Source organism: Odocoileus virginianus, chromosome 7, assembly GCF_023699985.2.
Source record: "Odocoileus virginianus isolate 20LAN1187 ecotype Illinois chromosome 7, Ovbor_1.2, whole genome shotgun sequence".
NCBI lineage: Eukaryota > Metazoa > Chordata > Mammalia > Artiodactyla > Cervidae > Odocoileus > Odocoileus virginianus.
The window spans coordinates 858744-874647 of record NC_069680.1 but is presented as its reverse complement, the minus strand read 5'-3'; the positions used below and the strand labels follow the sequence as shown (position 1 = coordinate 874647).

The following is a 15904-nucleotide window of genomic DNA, read 5'->3' as shown; positions in this document are numbered from 1 at the left end:
TATACCTCCTTCAAAAAACTTTCCTAGACTGGGCCAATCCTCACTAACTTTCTATCAGAACTCAGACTTACAACCCATACAACTATGCATTCATTTATCTTTTTAAGCTGTTTGTGTTATGTTTCATGTACATCAATCTGGATGCCTTAACTGAACTATAAGCACTCTGAAGACAAAGACATCCTCTTATATATTACTAAAAAGCTAAGTACAGCATAACAGTACAACAGTTCTCAACACATGCTTGTTGACCTATGCAACCTATTACATAAAAATGTGGTGTATTAGAGAAAGCCCACCATCCACTCAGTCTAGTATGTATAGTCCTCGCCTACACAGGCAGGTGCACATACTTGCACATACTACTATGTAATCAATAAATATCTGCAGGTTGAACAAAGGACTAAATACATATACAGTGAATGAATGCATTCACTAAAGTATGTATGATTAAAGTACAGCTCTTATAAGGTAGAGGAAAAGGGCAAATTGTGGATGGATATGAATGATCATCTTGGTTACAGATCTTAAATTCCTAAGGGCCATATATTCATCAGGATTTTTTCTGCTACAATCTAATTCAAACTAATTTATATGCAGAATTGTGGCCCCAGGGACTGGAAAGGACACCAAGCTAGCAGACAGAATCAAAAGAAAACCACACATATCTGATACCATCGTTCCTGAGACTAAAAGTAGTACTCTATCTCCATCTATCTCTGATCTCTATATGGCTTCACTTTCACCTACTACAGATGGGATTCTCATATATGTGGGAAAGAAAGTCACTAGCATCCCCCCAGATTAACAATGTTTGAGAATAGGGATCACCTTTTCCCCAGCATTCATACATCAATTTCAAAGGATTTTGACTGGTTCTGCTTGAGTAACAGGTAATCATTGTTGCAACAAGGATGAGTTATAAGACGGACTGGTAAGATAAACCACCAACTACTCTTAACAGGGAATGGATGATTCCCAAATGAAGAGATACTGAGCTGAGGAAACAACATACATGCACACACACACACATGTACATATATATACACATGTGCCAGCCATAACCTCCAACAACTAGCAATTAATTAGGAAATGGTGATGACTTTACCACTATTTTGAAACTATCTGACTTTCCAAAAAGCCAATATAAGTTTTCAGCTATTAGTACTTCTTGAAATGAGACCCATGTGAAACCCACTTAATTTTCCTAAGCTTCAAGTCATTAACCTGCATTCCAATATTCCAACATCTGTTTCAAGCAATCATATCAATCACGATCTTAAAATTTTAGTCAGACTTTTCTCACAATTTTTAAGTTCAAATAATTCAAATCATTTTGGCCAGTCACCATACAGCAGTCTCTTATTCATTAAATTTGAAGCTCTCATTGTTCATCACGTTACTTTTTCTGAGTAGTTTGGCTCACACCTAGTAAAGAATACTCTTGGCACTCAGTATTTACTTTCTCTACTCAGGAGCAGTATGTTTATCCATGTGAATCTCAGATGGTAAGAGATCAAACAAATATCATATAAGAAATGACACAGGTAAAGGAACATAAATGTTAACCTGGTATCATTTATACCACAGTTATAGTTATGGATACACATCTGGTGAGGGGAATTGTATAATACTGTGATAGCCCAGAACCTACTGAACACAAAACAGCAAGAGGCACCTGTGTTTCAACAGATAGATAAGCCATGTTTTTGTACAAGGGTACGGTATTTTCCACTGAGTGCAAAACATTCCTTACATCACCATGGATTTGTTGGTAAGTATTTTTCCTTCTTTTTGTCTACACTAGGATACTCAGATGACTGTTTCCAGGAAAACAGCCTTAACTCTATAGTGATTCCTAAGTCCCTTTTCTGACTCAGAATGTTATCATTAATCACAATACAAATATACATTAGATAATTTTTCTTTGGGTGCATTACTTTGCACTTACTGGAACAAAACACAAACACTCTTCTGACCATTTATACAGCTTCAAAACATCTTCTTACCATATTTATCTCCATCATTCATTACCCAGGAGCCCAGTAACATCATCTTTACATTTATAAGGATGATAAGAGTTAAAATCATCTTTAGATTTCTAATGAAATATTAAAACTTCAACTATGAAAAAACCTACTTTTTTTGCTTACATTAACATGAAAACCCATGTGTATATTACACTTAGGCCAAAAATAAAACTATAACTTAGGAAAACTCATATAATTATTCTATTCAGTCTAATATTAAAACATACTAACTTACTACTTAATAGATTGTATACTACAATACTTCAATCTTCACCATACCTCTTTCTTCAAGGAACAGAAGGCACACAATTTAATGCTTGGACAAAGCCACAATCAGGAAGAGTGATCAAAAGAAGAGATGAAATCTGGAAATGAAGACCAAAATTTTAAAACTGTGACTGCGAAAACACTCAGTAAAATGTTCTTAAGCTTTTGATTCAATTATGCTTCATAGTCAACATAGGTATATAAATTTGGAAAAAAAAACTCTGCACTTAAATAACCTATCATTGATACTCAGTGATAACATGTCATAAATTTACAAAAGTCACAAAACTCAAGGCTTAAAAGGGAGTTTAAAATCAATCTCATTATCTTCATTTATTACATGATAGGGAAAATGTCTTGTCCCAACTCACAAAGTGAGAATTAGAATCTGGATCTGATTCCAATCCAGATACCCTACCGTGACAATGCTACCTCTTAATTCTCATTTCTAAGGTCCCATGAAAACTGCTCACCATGTGAAGTCAATACCCCACACAGAACTGAAATACTCACAGCCTACACACCTGGGATAAGATAATTAAGAAAATTTTCGACTTTAACTCTTTTTTTGTTGTTATTTATAGTGCTTTGCCAAAAACTTTTAGTAGAGTAACTGAAGGAAACTGGGGAAGGTCCCAGTCTTTTATCACTAAACAAAAAAGTTGTATTAGGTGATCTATAGCACACAATGCTTCAACATAAACAGTTACAAACAGAAAAGTAAACCATAAAAGTAAATTAAAAGAGCGAAGTCAAACTGCAGACTTATTCTAAAATATATCCCCTCTGGAATGTTTCAAGATATAAAAACTTGGGGGATCACAATACACCATACTGCTACCAGAGAGGATAGAAGATCTGAAGTGTGATGATAAAAATCTCAAGCATTTAAAAGCTCATACATTATCAATGTTCACAGCAGATATATACTCTTGTTGCTGTCCTTTTATCCTTCCCTAAAAAGACATAAAGCGTTCTGAATTGATATTTATACTTACTTCCATGGCAACAAGAAAGAAAAATTTGGACGTGCAAAATAGGTTAGATACCTACATTTTCTCCCTCTCCACACTCTTTGTTAATTTTCTAAATCTGGAACTCATTTACAAGAATTTTAACAAAAATCAACATGGTCCACTATGCTTACCGTCCTCGTGAAATGCTAACCCCCTGAAAATGTTAATACAAGGCAATGTCTTATTGAATTTCAGGAAAATCCCGTTTTGCTGAAAGATAATGAATCCACTTCAACTGATTTGCAGTTAACAACTCTGAAAGACGTTAGGGTATCTCATTGAATCAATTTAGGGGTTGCTAAATGTTCAACTTGAAGACAAAAACTTTAGAGGACACTCAAGTCAGATCCCTTCCTGCCTGAAAAACAATTCAACTTTATCAGTACACTAAGCCCAAAACATAGACGCTCTAAGAAAATTCTCACACTGGTATACAGCTTGGTGGCATGTTTCATCACTGTGACAACCGTATAAAGTTCAACATTATTATGTATTCTTCAAACAATGACTTGATTTATTTTTCTACAGTTTTTTTTAAAGTTTTTATAGCCAAACATACCCAAAGAATGTTTTCGCTAATAACTCACAAACACTAAATGCTCCCAAATTTAAACCTTTAAAAAAACCTGAACCTTAATTTTTGCACTCAGAACCTTACAGCTGCCGTATCTGCTCCATTGGTCTACTTAAGAGTTATAACATTTACCTTACATACAGTCAGTCACCTTATATATTTCCAATTACCATAGTCATCTAAGAAGACTGTCTACTTGACACTGAGGACCATCATGTTAAGAACAAACTCAAAATGGACCCTACGAGTAAGAAAGCCAGTTACAAAGAAATCCATCTGCCACTGGGTGTGGTTGGGGTCTGCACGGAAGAGCGCCCGTGGCCAACTCTGGAGAAGGGAACGCGCGCCACAGAGGTGAGCATATCTGGAAGAAAAAAAAAGATCTCCAAAGACCAAAAACTGAACCCACAATGGGGAGCCGTCGAGTAGGGCTGCCTTGGGCCTGCGAACCTACAGCTCGAAGGGTGCGGTCTGAGGGGTACCCATGCAGTCTCCACCAGTCCCGGAACGCGCCGAGTAAGTGCTTCGAGCGCCGCGCGCCCCGCTCCGTCCCAAACACCGCGCCCGATCCGCCCCTTCCTCCGGGGCTCGGCTACCACTCGGGCGCGCGGAGGCACACTGAGCCGCGTTCCCGTTCCAGCTCCTGGACTGTGGGAGAGTGCGGAGTTCAAAAAACCCCGACGTAAAGCAAGCCCAGGCTAAAACGCTGAAGATTAGCTCTGGCAGGCTGCAAGAGCGCCGAGTCAAAGGACTGACTTCTCTAGAAAAACTTTGCGACAAGTTAGGCGGAAGCGCTGAATGGCCGGGACTATTTAACAGACGCTTCCTATCACAAGAGGCGGAGCCCCGAGCGAGTTCGTGGGGGCTTTGCAGCCCCCACAAACTCGCCCTTTGCCCCCTGACTGGTTCTCTACAAGTCCCGGCATCCTAACAGGCCTGAGTGGCCCAGCTCACGGGGAATACCTGTCGTGGTCCCCATTGCCTGCGAGTCCCTGATGGCGGCCATTATGCTTCCATCCGGGTATTGCCGAAAAGCCGATCGGAGCGCTACCGGGAGCGCTTGCTGTGGCGGAGGGATCCGTTCCGCACCTGAGTCGAGCGGAAGAGGACGGAGGCCGGCAGGGTCCGCCCCTCACCCTGGTTAGACTAGGCCGCTGAATTGGGCTTGCCGCTGACCTTTCTAATTAAGCGCGCTTCCCGGGTGCCTGCCTCAGTAGTGGCTCGCTCCCCCTTTGGCTCACCAAGCGGTGGGGAGAGCCTACTACCAATAGAGTGAGAGACACACGTCCAGTCTGTGCTCTTCAGGGGAGACACCAGAAGCAGGAACTGTGCTCTTGGCAATCCTTTGCTTACTGGGAATGGCCTCAACCTGAGATTTTAATCATTTCCGGCTTTGCAAATGGCGTCTCCCCCACCCTTTGCTTTTGGCACGGAGGGTGTAGCAGCCATTGCAGCTCATGTCAATGAAGGAAGCTGCTATAAGCAGCTCTGGACGACATAGTCAACCCCAAACATGACATATTTAATAAGTTACCTGAAAACCAGCGTTCAACAAGGAAGCCTCTAATCCCCATCAAAAGAATCCTTCCCCCACGTACGGCTGGACAAAGAGGTCAATTAATATGATTAGGTTTCCCCCAGAGGCCAGTAAGGCTCTTCTGTCCTTTAGTGGATTTCTGAAATCAAGCCTATTAACTGACCTCACTTTTTTACATAAATTACTTTCCTCGGGAGGGGGTGGAGGTTTTTATGGCGGAAACTGCCTTTTTAAAAACAAACAAAAAAATAATAATAACCCCTGGAGCGGAGGGATATGCCTAAATAGTAAAAGTGATACCACGGTCGAATTTTTGCTTCCTATCTTTCATGTTTGATACATTCTTAGGAAGTACATTTCCTGTTTGACTGAAAAAAAAAACTTTTAAAATGTTTATTGTAAACATTTTTCATCCTTTTAGAGCATGCTCTTGAAAACATCGACATGTAACCGTAGCACAAGGCTGTCTCCATCCTTTAATAAAAACATTCTGTGGAATCCTCCCTTTGCCTTTAAGGACTTTTCTTATCACACTTTCTACTAGTCTACATGATTCCTCCTGGAAAAAGCAAATGAGTGGTAGTACACATTCGATGTGTTTATATATCTTCTACCAGTATGCCTGTATAAAACACAAACAAATCTTCCATAGATACAGAAAGGAATGCCAATATGGAATGAAGAATATGTTCACAGCGTGGATTTTATTTTGTGTTAAACATCGTCCTCCTCTCACCCGTCTTCATTTTCATACAGGTCAGACATGTGCACCCATCACAGAGGTAAGAGAAGCTAGGGTTTTTCTAATAGCAAAAAAGACGATAATTGGGAAGATGAAGTTATTTTGTGTTTCGATGTAATTTTTTGCTTTTCATTTTTCACATTAAAAAAGTTCACCCCTCTTTTCTGAAGTACACACATTACAACTTCACTCTTGCATTATATATTCACCTAAAAAGCCATGCAAACCTGCATGTTGTGAAAGAATTAGATTGTGTATTTATACGATCCCAAACTTGTTTCTCCCGTATTTTCTTCTTCCATCTGAATCACACAACCTCCATCCACTCTTGCCCTCTTTTTAGAAGGTTAAGGGTAGCACACAAAAAGGGAAGGAAACAGAAAGGAAGGAAAAGACGATGGTTAAAAGAGTGAGACAGGATACAGAGAATATTGAAACAGCTTAATAAAGGATTCTGGAATATTTTGTACCTCATGAAGATAGTTAATATATAGTGGAAATTACATTTCACTCTAGGGATAGCAAGGTTATATATGCACTTACAAAAATGTAAGCACACTTCTAGTAATTGTTTGATAAGCATTATACAAATAATTATTACACTCATAATTAAAGAAATAAACGGTATTAATTTAAAGAGAAAAATTCTCTTTAAAACGAATGTCTCCTTTTTTGATCGCTCAATTCAAGTCCAAACTCCTACCTACAAAAATCTAGTGCAACCAGAATTGGAAAAATAGAGTTCCCAAGAGCCTGGGTGATCTAGCTTAAAGTGCTCATATTTCTTGGTTAAAAAATTATAGGTTGATTACTCTTCAATTATCAAACAAGTGTTAGTCAAACATGAACTTCAAGTATTATCCTTCCCAATGTCCTCTGCAAAGCTTGTTACGTAATATTTATTCAGCAGATATTTCTTTCAACACTTACTGTGTGCCAGAAACTGTACAAATGATAAGACATGACCCCTCCTGGAGTCATTTGTGTTCCTTTTCTCCTCTTAGTGGGATATGCGCTCAGATTTCTTGAAGTTAGCTGGTAACCCTACCCACCCAGCTTCAGAAGGCTGCCAACTACAGAAGATCATGTGGCTAATTTCTGTGGCCTCCTGGCAGTTTCATTAAGGTCTGTGAGTGACATCCTATTTCATGACCACAAACAGTTGTCAAGAGTTTAAGCTGCAGCTTCCTAAAATCACAAGCTTAGAGCTGGAAGGATTTTAGAGATTACTAACCAACTCCTTCATTTGACGGAAGAGCAAAGGAAGGCTCAGAGAGGTTAGGTAATTTACTCAAAGTCACACAGCAAGCTGGTGGCATGCTCTGCCCAATGATCCAGACAAGTGCTCTTTATACCACTGCACATTGCCTCTTACCCTTGTATAGACGAGGGCCCAGAAAGGAAGCCAGGATTTTAGCAAGGATGAATGTGGAAGAGCCTTACTCTAAAATTACCTAATTCGGTGAGTTCAAAGGGACAGAATGAAGAAGAATGGGAAGCATTTAGAGATATATACACAGAAAGAGGGGAGAAGGGACAAAAGGGAGGATTGAGATCACTCATTCAAAAGCACATCAAAACACCAAAGCACCATACAAAATAATTAGAATAAAACTTGACTTTTGTCCTTCTTGGAGGGGACAGAATGGAGCCCTTACCAATCTTTGGGACACCTGTGCAACCAGTTTTGATGGCTTCAAGGTTCTTTAGAGCCAAGTGCACAGTCTGCAAGCCCACGGATAGAATCTAGTCTACCTGTCTGTGTAAATAAAGTTTTATTGGAATGTTAAAAAAAAAAAAAAAGACATGATCCCTCATGGAGTAACCAGTAGGAAGGGAGAATCTTGAATATCTAAAAGAGTCCATGATTAAACAGAGCAAATACAAATGTGGGACTTCAGACACTATCACAGGTGATGAGAAAGAATTTTCTGGAGTAGGCATCCCTGCCAGTTTCCTTGCAACTCAGACTTCCTAGATGACCAACACTTTGGATATGCTGCTATTTTTATTAAGTTTTTATTAAAGACAGTAAAGCCCCTCTTTATTAGTTTCAGTGGGTAGAATATTTGACTGTGAATAAAAGTTAAACTATATAAACTATATTGGCCTTACATAAATATTTTAGGGCACCTTTCCTTGTCCCCAATTATATAAAATTCTAAGAACCTCTGTATCCTGAGGGCAATAGAACAGAGGGTACAGATTACTCAAGGCCTTAGAAAAATTAAAAGAGAGAACTGAAAGGTAGCTAATTATATTTCTTTTAAGAACAAACCTGTTAAATATATATGTATATATACTCCTCTGTATACTCTTTTATATGAATAGTACATTTCACTATTTTAAATTTTAAAAGAATAAAAGTATAGGGTTTTCCTTTTTTCTTTTTGTTGTTGTTGGAGATTCAATACTACCTGAATTAGTTTGATGTTTTCTGGAAAGCTTTTTTTTTTTTTTTTTAATTTGGCTGCATCAGATCTTAGTTGCAGCATGCAGACTTATGTGGAATCTTTCCACACCAGAGATGTGAACTTATGTCCCCTGCATGGGTTCTTTACCACTGAGCCACCAGGGGAGTCCTGGAAAGTTTTGGGTTTTTTTTTTTTTTAATAGGATCAACCTAATGTGAGACCAGTGACACTGCACCATGTTAATATCACTAAATTACACATAAGAACTTGTAGGAGTAGATTATCATGGCTCGTTATTCTAAAATTTCCAAGTTAAATCAACCTGAAAATTTCTCTAAATCCTCCCTTCAAAAACATAAAATATAAGGAGAGGTTTATTGGATTCAAGCAAAAAGACAAAACACACTTGAGACATGTTTAAGACAACTGGAAATTTGAAGCTGAGAGTATTTGATATTAAGAAATATCTTGTTAATTTTTTTAGGTGTAATGTATATACTGTTATGTTTTAAAAGTTTATCATGCTGGAATATTTATGGATGAAACTGATACTGTGTTGAAGATTTACTTCAAAATAAAGAGGTAGAGGTATAGGTGAGGGTATGGATGAGATAAGATTGGCCTTGAGTTGATAACTGCTCACCCTGGAAGATGGACATAGAAGGAACCATTACAAAATTCTGTCTACTTTTTAAATATGCATTACATTTTTATATTTTCCATACTAAAATATTTTTTAAGTAGGCAAAAAGGGAAAGAAGAGAAGCTGAAGGAGAGTTTAGAAGAAAGACACTTTTAATTTCGTTGATTTTCCAACAGTAGGAGAAACCTGGAGAGAAGACTAGACCATAGCAGAAAAGGGAGATATTATTCTGAGAGTCAGTTTTCCATTTACTGAATAAATCAGCTGAGAGTGAGAAATATCTCCATAGACCATAGGTCTTCATTTTAATTGATCCTATCCCCAACATGGCCAATGCCACTCAAAAATAAGTAACGAGAAAAATGCAAAAGGAACTGGTCCTTAGGACAAAGGGTGGAGATCCAGTGGACTTAAATGACAGAATGCCCATATGTATACTGAAATTACACCATTGCCTTTTCTCCCCTCTAGTGAAATGGAAAAATTCAAGAAAAATGGTCACCAAGATTGACGTTTAGGTTCTTTCAATAAAGCCCACTAATCAATAAGCAATCCAATCAATGTTCAAGTGCCTTGCCTTTAAATATAAAAACTTCAGGGAGCCAAGGGTAGTAAGAAATATAAGAAAAGGCTCCCAAAATATAGATTTTTTAAAAAGGAATATTTTTTGGTAAAAAAAAAGAAAAAGTAACAGAAGAGAGACAGTGCAGCAGGCATAAGAAAGAAAAACAAAACAAAAGCACTATTTTATACTCAGATATATAACAAAAAATAGTGAATACTATAAAAATTCTAAAAAATACTAAATAAAATACTATAAAATAATAAATACTATAAATACTACAATAAAATACTATAAAAATACTAAAAGAGAAATACTATGAAAAAGGAATATCTCAAGGCCAAGAAAGCACACTTGAAAATGAAAAGAATGCTCTTAAATATTTAATAAATAGTTTGAAGATAAAATTGTAAAAACTGCCCCCAACAGAAAAAAATTTAGAATTAAAAAATGAAAAATATTTAAAAATTAAAATCTAACATCCAATTAATAGGAATTTCAGAAAATGAGAAAAGAGAAATGAGAAGAAATCATTATGTAAAAAATATAAGAAAATGTCCCAGAACTGAAGGGCATGAATTTACACTGAAATTACTCATTGAATGCTCACCCAAATGACTATACCAAGATAAATCATGGTGAAATTCAGAAAATCAGGGTATAGAAAGCCTAAAATCTTTCAAAGAGAAAAAGTAGGTCACATACAAAATATTGGGAATAAAAACAGAATCAGATTCCTCAATGATAACACAAATGGCTAAAGAAAAGTGAAATAATACCTTCAAATTCTAAATACCTTTCAATTTTTTTCCAACATAGTTCTACAACCAAACTATCAATTAAGCATGTGAGTAGAATCAATACATTTTCAGAACATGTACTCTTTCCCAAAAAGGTAATGATTCACTAAAATGAGGGAGTAAACCAAAAAAGAGTAAGACATGGAAACCAGGACATAGTGGATATAAGTCAGGAGAAAGAAGAAGAAAATCCTAAACAATAATGAAAGAAAGTCCCAGGGAGAAAACAAAATCTTCCAGTGGCTCTATGCAGGAACTGTGATAGTCTCAATTTACTCTGGAACCAAAGGCTTGTAATCTGTAATAGAAAATCTTGTTCCATTCCATAGAGATAGGATTGGCTGAAAAAGACAGCTTCAAAGTAACTAGGCAGGAAAATGTGAGCAAAGAGCAAGAGAGAGAAAGAGAACAAACAAAACATAACCTTCTCACTGAATTATATTCCAAACTTCATCTAAATGCTATAAAAGTAGCCTATAAGATCAAACTTCAGTACATAAATTCACTCTGGAAGAAAATGGAACTGCCTCACACACAAAATTAATGAAGGAATGATGTTACGAAGAACAGGCAAAGAATTATGAAGCAGAAAGAAATGAAACACAAACAAGTTGATATTTTAAAAGAATCATTTTAAAATACAATTAGAAAATCCTGGAATAGCCATTGAAATAACATAATACAGACAGGATAAGGTCTGGGAGAAGGCAATGGCACCCCACTCCAGTACTCTTGCCTGGAAAATCCCATGGATGGAGAAGCCTGGTAGGCTGCAGTCCATGGGGTCGCTAAGAGTTGGACACAGCTGAGCTACTTCACTTTCACTTTTCACTTTCACACATTGGAGAAGGAAATGGCAACCCACTCCAGTATTCTTGCCTGGAGAATCCCAGGGACAGGGGAGCCTGGTGGGCTGCCGTCTATGGGGTCACACAGAGTCAGACATGACTGAAGCGACTTAGCAGCAGCAGCAGCAAGGTCTACAGTGGCTACAATAGAAAAGAGAATAAATGTGAAGATAGCTCTGAGGAATTTCCCCAAAATACAGCAAATATGCTTGTTTAGTTGCTCAGTTGTGTCTGACTCTTTGCAACCCCACGGACTGTAGCCAGCCAGGCTCCTCTGTCCATGGGGATTCTCCAGGCAAGAATACTGGAGTGGGTTGCCATGCCCTCCTCCAGGGGATCTTCCCAACCCAGGAATCAAACCAGGGTCTCCTGCATTGCAGGTGGATTCTTTACCAGCTGAACTACCAGGGAAGCCTCTCATCATGCATAACTCACTTATTTCAGCAGTTTTTTATTTTTCATACCTTCTTTTACCAAAAACACTTCCCTTAAAATTTTTTCCACATTGTGTTCCTTTTCTTGTTAACAAATTTGCAATAGATAGAATACAGTCTTATTTGACCTCTAGTAAATCTAGGTACAACAAAAGTATTTTACCTATTGATGGTTCTAAAGACATGTCTATATTACCAGGTAATAATTCAATGTTGAACATTTTTCAGTTCACATGAACCTGAAATTCACTTAGTTTAATTTGGAATTGTTTGATTTGTAAGCACACTTTTCTTTAAGTCAATTAAATAGAGCACATTTACTAATTAATCTCAATAATATTATCCAGAGACAAAGACACACACATATCCACACAGCCTCAATGCAAGATCTAGCTTCATTTTCTAAACTTAGTCATGAATCAGATATACAATATAAAATTCACCAGTTTATAAGTAACAATTGGAATAAATAAAAATTTTAAAAGCTTCTTCACATTTTCCTCTTAGTCTCAGGAATTAGAGATGGTCTAAATTAGTATGTCTAAGAGTCCTGGTCTCAAGGCACAGGGAGAGAAAATCAAGCTCTAACAAAATGGCAGCAGGTCTAAACCAAACGGCAGCCACACAGAGCAAAATGGCCATCACAAATCACAACATGGAACACTCACACATGCCCAGCCATCCTAATCAGACACTCTCTTAAAATACAAGATTGCAGTCTCTCAGAAAACCTCCTATAGAGACACAGAACTTCAGATCCAAGTACGATCTCAGGTCTTCAGAAAATACCTCAGGTCTTCAAAGATTTCAAAGGGAGGAAAGGAGGCCAGGTTGAAAGAAGAGGGGGAGGAAGGTGGGGACGGGGGCAAAAGGGGTGGCCTTATAGATGTCTCTTGCTACCTGCAGATACCCAGGTGTTACCAGACTTTACCCTGGACCTCCAGGGAAGGGAGGATTGGAACTCAGCCCTACCAGAAACCAGACCAGACCAGAATGGAACCAGAATTCAAACCAGAAACCAGAGCAGAACAGAACCAGAATTCGAGTTCTCTACCAAGCAAAGGTGACAGGCCTCCAACTCTCAGCTCAGGCTGAGGTCCTTCAACTGGACTCCTGAGTCCAGGAGAGGGAGATGAAAAAAAAAAAGGTAGGACAGGAAGGGTTAAGAGGAGGAAAGAGAGAAGGAAGGAGAGAGAGGTCAGTAAAGTCTCTTGTACTTTACCTGGTCAGGGTACTCTGACCAGTCGTCCACGTCAGTAGGAGACCAGGGACAAAAGGGTTCCAGTTGCAGCAGCTGGGTCTGGTCCCATCGGCTGGCAAGCTGGTCCGTAAATACCGAGTGGTCAGGATGTCAGTCTCAGTGAAGAGTCTCAGGGACTCTCCACTGAAAAAAACAGATAATGGACATGGAGAATAAATTGAGTGTCTCCAACACATACATCTGTTGGAGGAGTACAAAAAATATGCAAGCGTGTTAACAGTGGAAAAGCAGTATTTAAAAGGATAAAATCTAAACATTTTTGTGAATTGAACAAATATGAGCCCTTCATTTAAAAATGTATCACAAACCCTCAATAGGATAAATAAAAACATACCTGGATATATTGAAAATTTTAAATATCAAGAGAGAAAATTGCTTAGAGTTTTCAGTGAGAAAAGACAGAATAAATACAAATGAATGACAACCTAAAGACAAATTTTTCAATAACATACTAAATGCCAAAAACAATGGTATGACTTTTTTGAAATATTAAGAGATGGTGAATGTTAACCTAGGATTCTAGTTAAACTATTGTAAAAAGGCAAAATAAAAATATTTATCATTCTATGAAGATGAAATAAATTTATTCACCATATGCCCCCCCCCTAAAAATACTATTAAAAGATTGAATTTTAGCCAGAAGGTGAGTAAACCTACAGGAAAGGTGTGAGATTGAACAAAAATGGTGAGCTCTGAAATTTACAATGTATTTCTGCAAATTAATAACTCTTAAAAAAATCTTAGCTTTGAAAAAAGTTGAAACAACCTATGCAACAACTAAAAGATTGATGTTCAGTGGATAAAGGTTATAAGGTATTCAGAAGAAAGATAGAAATACTGAGTAATTACAGGCATTGTCAGAAAAATTACATACTATGTACATACATGAAAAATTAAGCATTACTATTAAAAGAATAGGATACAGTCCATAGTTTCCAAACCAGGAAAGGATTAAAAGGCAGTAAAACTTTTTCAGTCCAACATAATGAAGGAAAAAATAGAGATACAAAGATAAATGGTGGTAAAGAAAAGGGCAAGTACTATGGTAAAAAATAAGTCTAAATATATCAATAAGCATTTCAACAGATTGTTTGCATATTGAAAGAGAGATTCTCAGAATATGTCACAAAAATAAATTTCATCTTTATGTTGCTGACAAAAGAAAACCTAAAGCAAAACTATTATGTTTGAAAGTAAAGCATATAAAGATACACCAAGAAGATATTAAACTAAAAGAAGATAGGCTTAAAATATTAACATGAATACAAAATATCATTTAAAGAGTCACTATAAGTAACAATAAAAGGAACAATCAACCAAGAAGATATCACAATCCTGAACTTAACACGTAACAACCTAAAATTGGAATTTTTAAAGCAAAACCAACAAAAAAATGAGAAATCCATAATCATAGAGAGAAAATTTAAAATTCCTTTATCAAAAACTGATAGGGCAAGCAGAAAAAAATTAGTAAGGATATAGACTTGAAAATAAAACCATCAAACTTTATCTCATTTATGTCTTCCTCACCTAAAAAGCTAAGAATACAGTAATGAGATAGAAAACTTGAATATATTTTAAGACATGAAGAAAGACCTAACATATTTCCTAGAGTCAATACCCTACAACCTAATGATTCCAAAACTAGGATAAAATGACAATATAAATAGAAGTGTATTTCACTTCACATAATATTGAAATATGGGTATTAGGATGGGTATTTTCTTTAAAATTTTCAAGTTTAACAAAAGTTTTAAAATAGAAAAACTAAATATAAATACATTTCAAATATAATAACCTAAAAACATGTCATAAAATGGCATACAAAACACAATTTTTAGAAAATATAATTGTTAGGGTAAGCACATTGATTGAAACCGCCCACCCTGGCCAGGCACCATAGTAACCATTTGCATGAGTTGTTTTATGACAGGAGATCCTGATAAGGAATACGGAACTAGTAAGCCACCACCAGCCGGAAGAGTTCGGGAAAGGTCGAGAGGAGACACTGCCTGTCCATCCACTTCCCAGAATCCCTCTTGCTAGCATCCATCTTGGCTGAGCGATGCGTGCGCCACCAGGAAAGACACTAAATTAGAATGATTGGCCAAAGACCACCCGGAAACTAATCCCATCACCATAAAACCCAAGACTTCGAGCCACTCGGCAGAGCAGTTCTCCTGGGTTCCCTTACCTACTGCTCTCCACCCAGGTGCCCTTTCCCAATAAAATCTCTTGCTTTGTCAGCATGTGTCTACTCGGACAATTCATTTCCGAGTGTTAGACAAGAGCCCAGCTTCGGGCCCTGGAAGGGGTCCCCCTTGCTGCAACAAAATCATTACACCTTCATTTACATACAAATAGAGTGGTAGCCAAAAATAAGTTATTGAAAAATACCTAAGCACTTACCTCAAAATTGATAAAAATTTAATTTAAAATGAAAAAAAAAATGAAGCAACATTTAGTAATTTTTAGAAAGGTGAATTATTCCAGATGGAAAATGGTAAGAAGGGAGTTATAAGTCACGTCAAATCGTTTCTTCTCCTTCATTGTCAAATAATTCCATCTCTATTTGATGACTCTGAGTCTGTAATTTTTATTATAAGCAAACTGCTGTAGCTTTGTTTCAAAGAAAAACATTTCCAATACGTTTCTTTTTTTAATTTTTTGGCCATATCCTGTGGCATGCACGATCTCAATTCCCAGATCAGGGACTGAACGCATGTCCCCTGCATTGGGAATGCAGAGTCTTAACCACTGGATCACTGGGGAAGTT

At 37.3% G+C, this 15904-nt stretch overlaps 1 protein-coding gene across 5 annotated transcripts in view; it reads right to left on the bottom strand.

The window, feature by feature from the left end:
• ZNF518A (zinc finger protein 518A) overlaps positions 1–15904 on the bottom strand; it is a 54357-nt gene that overhangs the window by 20265 nt on the left and 18188 nt on the right. For 2 of the 5 annotated variants that reach the window (XM_020883210.2, XM_020883188.2), the window contains exon 3: positions 2310–2395. The gene's annotated coding sequence lies outside the window, so the exon portion shown is untranslated. Of the gene's footprint in view, positions 1–2309; positions 2396–4296; positions 4725–4850; positions 4970–15904 lie in introns of those variants that run through there. The other 3 variants (XM_020883204.2, XM_020883197.2, XM_020883217.2) reach the window with 3 other exon arrangements.